Here is a 10,542-nt window from a genome sequence, read left to right as displayed (position 1 = left end):
CTAGCCAAGAATGGAGTCAGGCTTCCTGATTCCTAATGTCTTAAAAGCCATTTAGTTTTCCCATTCTGGCCTGATAGCTATGTGAGTATTCTGCAATGAAGTATAAAATGGAAGTAAGAGAAAAGTAGAAAAGAGAGATAATTCTGCCTAGAGACAGAGAAATCCACACCCCACATTACTGTGAAATGAAGCAATGAGGGTTTTGTTCTGCAAGTTCCTGGTTCCAGTCTCTGCTCTGAATCAATGGAAGAGGGTTTTKACTCTGATTCCACAGATCTGCACCAGAACCACGAGAACAGAACCATCAGAACCAGAGAGAGCAGATCAACCAGCMCTGCTTTGCTTTGACTGCTTAGCTCCTGGGCAGCAGGTGGAGGATTATTTACTTCTGATGGTTAATTAAAAGAAGTTTATGCACTTGTGGAATGACTTTTGTTCCTTGAGAATGAAGGATGCAGCTGGACTTGTCAGATAATCCATAACACATTAGCTTCTTTTCCACCTGCTCCACAACACTCCTGAATAAACCTCAGCAAAGGACCAGAATAACAGCTCAGGGAAATAAAAWTTGCTCTGTGAAAGACAGCCTCGTTCTCCATGCTCCAGCTCTTGATCTATAGACCTGATAATGTAAAAAATGGGTGCAAGGACAACCCCAGAGCATTCCCTTCCCCATCCCCAGCCTTGCTGCTGACACTGTTTGCACTGCCTGTCCAGGGCACCCTCAGCAGCCAAACTCAGTGGAGCCCTAATCCAGGTTAATCCTGGGCATTAGGGATGAATGACACCTATTAACTGTTGTGCTGATGCTTTAACTGAAATTTTGCAAATCACTGAGCACAGCAGCTGAAGCAAAGCTCTCCTGGCCAGAAGGAGAGCAGGRATGCAGCAGCTTTGCTGTTGGAAAGGGATGTGAGAATTTATTGTGACAGAAAAGGAGACAGCAGAAACAGTGGCCCATACTGTGAGTTTTGAAACAATTTGGTTGACATTCTGCACCTTAGATGTGGGTTTTTTTTGTATTTTTCCTGTTTGAGATACTGAGGAGGTAATGGAATTTCTGCTCTGGGTCACTTGGTGATTCCCCAGGAGCACATTAGAACAGCYTTTGGCAATCAGCTCCACTGCAGAGCCAATGAAAGTACCCAAGAGTCACTATTATATTACACAGGAAACAATTCAGCAAGATTAGAATTATTTTATTAGACAGTAAAACAGAGTCTATTTGGAGATGCTACCTATTTTAAAATTCAGTGATTATCTGAACTGGTATTTGTTACTTAGAAGAGACAATATTTGAAGGGGGATGAAGAGAAATAAGTATTGCTCTTTTGTTGTTTTTTTTTTTTAGCAAAACTCAAGCTATCTCTTTTTCTTCTTATGACTTCATTGTGGGAGAAATTATTAACATAATCTAGAAATAAAATGGAAATAAAATTAATAAGTTTGCYTGATTATTTGCAGCAGGTGAGAGCACTGGATGACTGTGACTACAGCTCATGTAAATTCAGCTCTTAGCAGTATCCTCACAGGTCCTTTTGTTTTCTTAACCTCACGTGCCTTCACATAACCCCAGACAAACTCTCTACAATACAAACRGACTCTGAATACACAGTGATGCTTCTAAATCCCACAGACACCTACAAAAATAAACAATTACACCTTCAATCCTCTCTGCATGCACCACAGTGGGTGCTTCAGGAGACAACACACCTATTTCCTCACTGAAAATACAACCCACTGGTACTACGAGCTTTCTAAAGGCTGCATTTAAACCTGAAGCATATTCAGAACACAACTAAAATCCCATTAAAATGGAAATGAATTTTCTGACTCCTATTCTTCTATCAAAAATTTCCTCTCAGTTTGTCTCATCTTCAGTGAGGTTACAATTCAGTATTTGTAGCTCCCTATTCAGTCTAGGAGAATAAGCAATATTAGCAAGGTGAAAGCTTATATTAATGAATAAAAGCCTGGGTATTTTTAATAGTATTAGGAAGGAAAACATTAGGTTACAACAGCACAGTTTCCTTTATAATCATGTCACAGCTTTTACAGAATAACAGCTTMTCTAATGTGAGGTTCATAAAAAGGGATGAGAAAGCTTTCAATTAATTTGGGACTCTCAACACATCCTTTGCCATAAACAGGTTCAGGTAACCAGGGCTTACAGGAAAAACAAAAAGCAGCAGAGAACCAACAACTCTTACCTGTTCAAACACTCCTTCACCCTCTTTGTACTCACATGGCTCAGCTCAGTGATGTGGCTGTTGTGTGTCTAATCCAGCCTTTACAGGCTGCCATCACATAGGACAGCACTGTCCTTGCTTTCTCCAGTTTTGCCTCATGCTGCTTGTATGGCTTCAAACTCCCCACTCCTTTCTGCTGAGCAACATTTTCCATCCTCTTTCCCACAGTAAATCTGTAAATGCAAACAACAACAACAGAAGCAGGGGCATTTCAAGGCTCATCATAGCTCAAATAAGATCATTTTTAGTAGAGTTGTGCCTACCTTAAATGAAGCAAATCCACTGAATGAAGCTCAGTATCTTTCTGTTTCATTTTCTGTGGCTTCTCCAGTGTTTATTCCTGTAGAAGGAAGAAAGCCAATATTGACATTGCAACCAGAAGCCACTGAAATATGTAAGGCACTAATACAGATATATCATTATCTATACTCATATATACACACCCCCTCACCATCATCTCATCAGATTTCAGCTAGAGAACTGTATTTGTAGTTTTTCCTGAACTGTATTTGTAGTTTTTCCTCTGCCAAGAAAGTAAGAAAAATTGGACAGGACACAGAAAGCAAGGGCAGAAGTTGGGAAAAGCAGCATTTTGAGCAAGGTGTATGTGAAAGGGCAAAAGTGAAGCCAGGATATTGCTGTGCAGGGTCTGATATCCCCCAGAGGGGAATTGTTCCACTGGGGTGGCTGGAGCAAGGGCACAGAGCTGTCCCATCTCATCTCAGAGGGTGCAGAGGGAGCACTTTAGACATGGAAAACAAAAAGTAAATAACAAGGAAAATCATAACTTAAAGTTAAATTTCCATTGAAGGAAAAGGGTTGCCTAGCTTGATGCTAATGAGCTTCCATCCCACCGGTCTTCCACTGAGGAATGGRCCTTGTTGTTTCTGAGAGCGTTTCCACAGTTCCACTTTATGCTAAAAGCCGTCCCCCGATGACACAGTGAAATGGGTGACAGCATATACTTTATACATTTTTAAGCACTAGAAAGTATTGGAAACTTTCAAATATTGTTAGAACTGTAGCAGATGATGAGAAACCAGCTCTAGTTGGAGATGTGCAGCTCCAGCCTTGGTGAAGATGTGCTTTTACCTGCAAGTGCTCAGAGGTCACTTTGCTGGTTGGGACCTTTCCCAGACATTTCATTTCTTTGACAAATCTGTTACTGTTCCAAAACTCCAGAGCTTGACCAGGGACTCCTGTGCTAGGTTCTTTTGTGGAATACGGTATTTCAGTGTTTTGCAGCTCCCACTAAACCCACAAACCTGCTGTCAGCCCCCAGCACCATTGCTCTGCTGGATTTTTCACCTGCATTCAGTGGATTGCATTACTGACAAACTCAGAAATGGATAAAACCATTCCAATGCTTGGAGGCTGCAGTGAGAACAACACAGCAGCTTCTCCTTTGTCAGGCATCAGMTTCTGTTCAACGTGCAGGGCCAGAGCACAGGCACAGAGAGAAAATCATGAAGTAACTGTCAAAGGCAGCCAACATCAATTACAACACACTGCAGGTTAAATTGCACATGACACTTTCTCAAAGCAAATCACCTTCTCCTATAAAGAGGTTTTATGTCATTTTTAAATTCTAATGATTTGCTGAGAACTCAATATCAAGAGAAAAAAAGAAGAAAAAAATCAATTATTTTCCACAGATGGCCACTGGACTGAGATGCAGCTGTGGCAYGGATGGGGCAATCACAATGACACGGCTTTTTCCCTCCTGTTAGCAGAGATTATACTGCATTAGATGGCATTGAGAGGGTGGAGAAAACTGGAATGCTTCKAAGACAGTGATGTATTGTAAAGCTGGATGAGCTAATTTTAGACCATTTAAACTCAGAAATTGGCAGCAGTTTTTCTGAGAGCTCAGTTAAGGCTAATTTACCTCGAATCATCCACTGAACTCATCCTGCAGATCACAAAAAATGAAAAACTATCATGCACTTAGAGGATAAAGAAAATACTGTGCTGGTTCCTGCAGGTTACATAAAAATGCTTTTAGCAGCAGTAATGCCAAGAGGACATGACTTGCATTTTTATACTTATGAATGCTCTTCCACAGTAATTAAAAATGACATACCCCATTAAATCACTTAGTACATACCTTAAAGCATATGATGCAGAGGTTTCTTGAAAAAGCCAATTACACAGTGCAGCTCTGTACAAGGCCAATGCTTCAAAGCAATTTTCAGATTTTATGAGGTACATATGCTTCAGAAAAGGAGATTTTTTTTTTTTTTTTACTGGCAGGAAGATGCACTACAAATAAGATACAAGCCTCTACTTCATTTTTTTTTTTGTTGCTGCTGTGAATTAAAAATCCATTGCATATCTGAGCTTCAGCACAAACAGTAACACATCACTGGAGAGGGCTTTTAATGGGAGAGGCTCCTTTTCATGCTGCACCTGCCTGTAAATAAAGCAGGAGTAATGATTAAATGATGGAGTTCTGGCATTGTTGCCTACTCCCACCAAAGAACATTTCTGCCAGAATCCATGGGTGGGAGAAGCCTTGAGGCTTTGCCATGGGGCAGGATACTGCATTAATCCTGCAAGACTGCAGAGCCTTACTGTGCATGTCACAGGAAACATTCAGATTTCTTTCCATCATCTCTGTTCACCCAACACTGTTTTGCTCTGCTGACACTTCAAGAAAATAAGCCCTATTTGTCTACAAAAAGATATTTTTCTTTCCCAGTGTTGAAATAGTAGCAGTTTTATTGAAAACTTCAGTTTTATCTGGACAAGGTAGGGTTTTTCCTTCTGCTTCAGAAAGGAAAGAGACTCCTAGACCAGAGCACAYCAACAGCACAAACCCCAAAGTTACAAAAGCCCAGTGTTGGGAGAAAAGATCAAGTACAGTAAGATCTTCCTTGAAAGAACCTCCTGTCACTTGAAATTCAACCAAATGTCTCATCTCTCATCAATCTCTGCTGTGTGTCCACTGATATAATCTCATTGCTCCACCCAGGAATTCAAAGATCAAAAAAGATGAAATATTTGAGTGGAAAAGGAGATTTGTGATAACCTAGGAATGTCTGTGACGTGCAAAAAGTGCTTTTTACTCCAGCATTCTCCTGTTTTTAATAAAAAAACCTATCAGATGGCACAAGACTAATTCCCAGGAAGATAAAGAATACTTCCATACAATTGTTTTCCTGATGATGCTACTAGAAAACAGACAGGAAAAATGAAAAATTAATTTTTGTAATGACAAAAAATAAAACAAAAGAAAAATATTTGAAGCTGGCTCTTAGCCAGATGGCTTTTTATAAAAAAGCTTTAAAAATGCCCAAGACCAGTTGTCCTGATAAAATTCATTACAAAATTATGTAGTTTTGACATTTTTCCAGTGTTCAGCATTGGGTTTGGCAGCAACAACCAGATGTTCCTTCTCATGRGCAAATGCAAAGGCTGGGCCAGCCTAAGAACAAGTTTATCATGAGCTCTTCCCTCACCAGGTTAAGGGCAGAAGTTTAAGGGAGAGATTCCTGGGAGATGACAGGCAATTAAATACACTGACACCATTTTTATGAGCAGTTGAGAAGATAATTGAAAAACACAAACACATCTGAGTTAGAATTCAATTTGGTGAGCAGGCAGTGCCTGAGTTTGCGACTTGCTGCTGTCCCAGAAAATGAATCCTGGGTGTCCTTTTGACACAGCRCCTTTGCAGGGTGGCTACTTGAGCTCACCTGAGGAAACAACAGAGCCAAAGCAGCAACTGAGGCTGAAAAATGTCTGTACAATATTTTATCTTTGCTCCAGCTACTGGCATCCTTATTTTAATATAACACAAATCAATCAGAAAGAAACTAAGTGATAATCTAATACTCTTTCACAGTAGGTAAGATCTCAAACTAAAGGCCACAATTGCTCATGTTGTAATCATTAATGAATACACTTAAAGTACCATCACWCCAGTAAGGGATGAATTAGGAAATCACAGGAATAAATGACTCCAACAATTTAGTGTAAGAATTACCTTGACATTTTGATATTTCACTTTGAAAATCATTAAGGTTTTAAATGCATACTACTATTTTTAAAGCTAGCTGGAAAAATTATGTTGATTGTCCAGGTATTAATCATCTGCTTACAGCACCCTCCTTGCTTCCATTTCTTTGAATTATTAAATCTRAAAAACAAAGCAAAACAAAAAAAAMCTCAAAACAAAAACAAACAAAAACCCTAAGCAAAAAAACCAAACAAACCAATCTCCCAAGCCCCCAAGTGAAAAACTGTAGCAGATATTTATAAAGGGATTCACAAGTGTGAGTAACTAATCTCATTTGTTTGTGTTAGGTTTAGAGACAATAAAATGGTTTTTTATCTTGTGTTTTGTTGTACATATAAAGCACTAAAAAATATTAGTGATTACAAGAAGTATGCTGAAACAAATATTTTTTTTTTTCCCCTTTAGAACAGAAGAAAACAACCATGCAAGGAAAGTGTGCCCAAATTCTACTCAGGAACTCATCTTTAGAACTTTCTGAATTTTGAAATGCATGACTTTCTCAATGTCTGACAAATACAGCTGTCTTTYCTACCGTGCTGGAAGGAAGTAACTCAAGGCTCAACAATCTCCTGCAATATTTAGGAGCAATCTCTGCTTGCTATCATATGCCACTAGGATGAATTGCAGAGATAGTTTAATCCTTGATTACAAGTACAGACTCTTGGAATGCTGGAGCAGTGCACAGATGGTGTGATACCAAACCCAACAGCTCTGCCCTATTCATGGTATTTTGTGAATAGCAGAAGGACCACAGGATAAGTGCCAAGCCATAAAATCCCATCCCAAAAGCATTAACTACTTATTTGTACTTGATATTATAAAAGGGATTGAAGGCAAAAGTGCAAACCTAAGTGCCTGGGAAAGACACAAGCTGGGGAAGTTTGTGGACTCTTTTCCCTGGGAAGGACCCCAGACTGGAGCAGGGCAGAGTGTGGGGAAGGAGCAGTGGAGGTGAAGTGTTATGACCTGACCACAACCTTGACCCCATCTCCCTGTGCCCTGGGGGAGGGTGGAAGAGGTGGGAGCGACATTGAGCCAGGGAAGAAGGTGGGGTTAGTTTTTATTTCTCACTGTCTTACTCCACTATTGATTGGCAATAAGTAAATTTTTTTTCCCAAGTCTGTTCTTCCCATGCCAGTAACTGGTGAGTGGTGTCTCTGCCCTCATCCCCACCCAAAAGCTTTCTCTTTGTGTTTTCTTTCCCTGTCCAGAGAAAGAAACCAGAGAAGGTAGAGTGAGAGAACAGCTCGGTGGGCATCTGATGCCATCCAAGGTTAACCCACCTCACCTTGCTTGAAGAATTTGCCCAGGGAAGTCCAGGAATTCAGCTTCTCACAGGGCCCCCARCAGGACCAGGCACAGCTGCAGGGCCTCAGCCAGGAACAGTTCTGTGTCAAGGAGAGCCTGTCAGTGACTCTACCCTTAACACATCACACCTCAGAACTTCCAAATGCTGTGCAAACACCAACTAATCCTCWCCCTCGTGCAATATGAGCTTATCCCCAGAGATGTGAAGTAACCAACCCAGTCACACCACAGATGCAAGACAAAGCAGAGCTTTAACCTCTGCTGTCACAGCCTGCAGAAGCAAACCCGAGTACAAGGCACAAACACATTTGRAAAGTCTGCATTTCATGCTGATTGGGGTCAGGATCAGCGAGATGAACTTCAGCCCCTGTAGAGTGCAAGATAAATTAAATGCGAACATCTCAACAGCAGAATCTTAGACTGCCTAATTTAGAAACTCAACTCATTTAATAAGAGGGAGAGACAAACTGGAGCCTGAAGGGAAGGGGCTGTCTAATGATGCTGCATCCAATGTGGGAGGCAGTTGGCCTGCTTCCCAAACTTTTTTCCTCCACCTCCCTGGCCCAGCAGAGACCTTGAAYGTTATGGAGATGCCAATCTGGAATTCAAGGAGCACTTTTCATCACCTTTCAGAGGAGCAATCCTTTTCAAACTTGTCCCTCAGCTGGGAGGAGGGAAGGAATTGGCAAAGGTCAACAAAATTAACATTCAAGAGCAATAGAAATGCAATCGGGGGATGAGGGCTGTAATTGAAAGCCTGGAAAGTGCCAGAGGAAGAGAATTAAGGTGGTTTTGTATGGGGTGATTGCTCCAGGGAATGTATGGGGCCTCTTATTTTAGGGAACGAGAGTAGGATGATCTCATATCCCTCACGGGAGGCAATAGTCTTCTCAAGGGGGACAGATGAGTAGAGGAACAGAATTAATCAAACTGAGGGAAGCTCTTCCTGCAAAGCGATGGAACTGTGCTTAGTAAAGTCTGTTTCCAGTCTGTTCACTGGAATCACCACCTACACCAACAAAAGGTGGCACTGAAGATGCAGATACATCACCTGGCAACAAACCTGGCTGATACAGCCCCAGCACTGCATTTTTACCACAGGCAGCTCTAGGCCTTGCCATGATTTTTCATCCTGCTTGAGGCAAGGGAGGAAAAAAGAGGTGAGTGAAAAACCCCAGCTGAAACCAATCCTCGCCCCTTCAACCAATCCTTTCCCCTTGTGCCCCACCTGAGCAGTGTGGCCCCCTGCCCTCCCAACACACAATTCCACCCGTGACTTGCACCCATCACAGCTCACCCCGCTCCCTGCTCTGAGGCGCCCTCACCCACGCACCACTCCAGCCCAAGTCAGAGCAYGTCCCAGGGAAGGTTACACAAGGAAACCAGTGCCAGCTTTCCCAGAGTCACAGTTTTACAAGGCAAAGTGGTGCTGAGCCCTGCCAGCAGCCTCTGTTAAAAGCTAAGAGCAGCAGCAGCATTGCTTAAAGGGAGCTTCTTGTCCAGGCTCTCGGGTTCACTGGGGTCTCAATCCACTTATTTACAATTCAGGTGCACCTGCAGCTGGCAGRGACTGAGCAGCAGCATCAACAGGGCAAATCCATCCCAGCAGGGCGTGAGAATGGCAAATTATTTCAAGAAAAGCTAGTTAAAAAAAACTATAGCTCAGAAAAACCTCCAAATTTGGCTAGATTGGCCATTCATTTCTTTTCTTCCCTATCCAGATCCATCTGCTGCAGACACTTCTACAGCTGATTTTGGTAATTTCGTAATTTCTCCCCGTGCAGAACAAGCACCACAAAGAACAAGGCATTAAATAGGTCCACTACTATTTTTAGTTAAAATGCATGATCCTTCCTTCCTTCCTCTGTCGTTCCCAACTGTTCCAAGGCACATCCAGGAATTTTCCCCTTGCCAATATTCAGGGAAGTCTTGACAAGTGCAGGATTTAAACATGTACTCTCAACTCCAGCTTAGAGCTGAGAAAAAAAACAACCCTATTTTTCAATTTTCTTCTGGTATGAGATGTGCTGAAAAAAGGTAAACACTTCAAGTCTTTGTCAAAAGCAAATCCAAAGGGAATTGTAAGAATCAGAAGCCTTAAACAGTTCAGTTACCTAGGAAAAATCTTGTGTCTAATTCTGGCATTTCAAGAGTTATCACAGAATATCCAGCTCCCCCTTTTGTCTTTGACTTGCCCCCACAGCTCTTGCACAGGCCARCTTTAGCTGTTTGTGTTACTCAAGACAAATTACAGTGCTCAAGATAAAATTTATGCTAATTTGATGATTAARTGTCTTCCATGTTTACAATAGCTATAATCACAACCACTCCTGGACCTGAAATGGATAAATTTCACCAACAAGTTAAAAAAAACACACAGCTTTGCTGATCATCCACTGTTTCAAGAGCTCCAGCCCAGACACAAAGTACCATAATTATCTGTGATCTAGACAAGCAGCTAAGCACAGATTCAGTCACAACTGAGCATTTCCAACAGCAGCTTATCAAAGGTTCCTGGTATTAGGGCATGAATAAAAACCAGTATTTTAAGGACACAGAACAGCTCTTCAGAATCTGTTGAACAACATTTATGACAACAGTAATGTAAACACCAATTTGCCTTTAATGCTACTGTTGGAGTGTCCTTACTACCCAAACTCAGGGTATTCATTTGGTTGGTAGAGATTCCACTTCTCAGATTCTACCTTCTTCTCCAACACCTACTGTCCAGCTTAAAATTTTGGCTTTGATCTCTGTTCTGTTGTCACAGCGCATTTTATTTTACATGTGAACCTACTAAAACAAGAGACATGTTCGCTTCCTCCAGTTATTAGCTACTTATTTTGAATTTTAACTGGAGAGTTTTAAGAGTAACTGTGTAAAAGGTCTCAATGGCACCAGCWTTATGTATCACCTAGGGCTGGCAGCTGGGGCAAGCTTGACATAAGGAACATCTGCAATTAG

At 41.5% G+C, this 10,542-nt stretch overlaps 1 long non-coding RNA gene across 1 annotated transcript in view; it reads right to left on the bottom strand.

The window, feature by feature from the left end:
• The window catches only part of LOC130589104 (uncharacterized), a 9,470-nt gene extending 6,765 nt beyond the window's left edge, over window positions 1-2,705 (bottom strand). Inside the window, exons 1-2 of the long non-coding RNA XR_008967050.1 lie at window positions 2,513-2,705; window positions 2,211-2,422 (exon numbers count right to left, since the gene is read on the bottom strand). This is a non-coding gene — a long non-coding RNA (uncharacterized LOC130589104). The remainder of the gene's footprint in view (window positions 1-2,210; window positions 2,423-2,512) is intronic.
• Between the last annotated feature and the right edge of the window lie 7,837 nt (window positions 2,706-10,542).

Source organism: Malurus melanocephalus, unplaced genomic scaffold (assembly GCF_030028575.1).
Source record: "Malurus melanocephalus ecotype Western Australia unplaced genomic scaffold, MMel_1.1 scaffold_24, whole genome shotgun sequence".
Taxonomy (NCBI): domain Eukaryota; kingdom Metazoa; phylum Chordata; class Aves; order Passeriformes; family Maluridae; genus Malurus; species Malurus melanocephalus.
This window is presented reverse-complemented; position numbering and strand designations above follow the sequence as displayed.